The sequence below is a fragment of the Rhincodon typus genome, chromosome 27 (assembly GCF_021869965.1).
Source record: "Rhincodon typus isolate 14 chromosome 27, sRhiTyp1.1, whole genome shotgun sequence".
In the NCBI taxonomy this organism is placed as follows: Eukaryota; Metazoa; Chordata; class Chondrichthyes; order Orectolobiformes; family Rhincodontidae; genus Rhincodon; species Rhincodon typus.
Window position 1 is genome coordinate 44,127,809 of NC_063358.1, and position 1,353 is coordinate 44,129,161.

The following is a 1,353-nucleotide window of genomic DNA, read 5'->3' on the forward strand; positions in this document are numbered from 1 at the left end:
GTCAGTGAATGAGGGTCAGTGAGAGGTTAGTAGGAATCAGTGAGTGAGGAGTCAGTGAATAAGGGGTCAGTGAGCAAGATTGATTTGTGAGGGTCAATGACAGTGCAAAGGTCAGTGAGTGTGAGGTCAGTGAGTGAGTGATCAGTGAGTAAGGAGTCAGAAAGTGAGGGGTCAAAGAGTGAGGGGTAAGTCAGTGAGGGGTGAATGAGCGAGGTTCAGTGAGTGAGGGGTCAGTGAGCAAGAGGTCAGTGAGCGAGGTCTCAGTGAGTGAAGGGTCAGTGAGTGAGTGATTAAGGCATCAGTAAGTGAGGGTCAGTGAGAGAGGAGTCAGAGAGTGAGGGGTCAGTGAGTGAGAGGTCAGTGAGTAAGGGTCAATGAATGAGGGGTCACTGGGCTAGTGACGGTCAGTGGGAATTGAAGTTATCACAGGGCTATCTGGATGAGTTCGATGCTTGGTGTGCATCTGCAGCTTCATTAAAATTATTTATAGGCTTTGCTCTCTAAGGTCCAGTGTAAATCTGTGACTGTAATGGATCATCTGACATCAGTAGTTATTTATACCATTACACTGGCACCAACAGACAGTTTGAAACCCCCACAGGAGTAAGTGCCACATTACTGAAGGAAGCTGATGTCTGTGGGAAAGATACTGAAACCAACACCAGCAGTGGTCAGTGCCTCTCGAACTCTATGAATTGCTGATCAGTTCTGTTATCTGCCTATTTTGTGTGATTTATTCTCACTTTCTGTAGCTGCTGCCTTTCTCATTTCATGATGAATAGGTTGTGACATTTTTCCCTATATTTGGCCCTTTTGATCTGAAGTCCCTTTAAACTGTGACTGCAAAATTTCTGTTGATGACCAACAGTGTGGGGCTGTTTGGTGAGGTGGGCACGTTTCCTGTAAAGAAATGCTGTAGGAAGAAGGTGACATTGAAACCCAGGAGCAGCAGTCATTCAGACCATGAACATTCCTGAAATCTGTTCTAATATTCCACGCAGAACCTTGACTCCCAGTAATTGACTCTGCAGAATGTCCCTCTTAATGTTTACCTATCAAACATCGGTGTGGAAAGTATCCATTGATACCCATTGTCAACAGCTTTTAAAAGGTTCTGCTCAACTTTCTGTGGATAGCTGTTTCCTGGCATCAATCCAGCAGGGGCATTTTCATTTTAGGATGATTGGAGCAACTGTTTCTTTTGGTGGAAAAATCGCAAACAAGAGACCACAGGTTTAAGGTAATCAGCAAAGGAAGCAACTATGACATAGGGAAAATAGTTTCCAGGATTAGGCTTTGGATTCTGCTGTCTGAGAGTGTGATGGAGGCAGGGTCACTTGGGTGGTTAGCGTC

General features: G+C 45.0%; 1 protein-coding gene across 1 annotated transcript in view; it reads right to left on the reverse strand.

Moving 5' to 3' along the window:
- Window positions 1-1,353, reverse strand: part of LOC109922252 (cytosolic 5'-nucleotidase 1A-like) — an 87,606-nt gene that overhangs the window by 53,020 nt on the left and 33,233 nt on the right. The gene's annotated exons all lie outside the window — the stretch shown is intronic.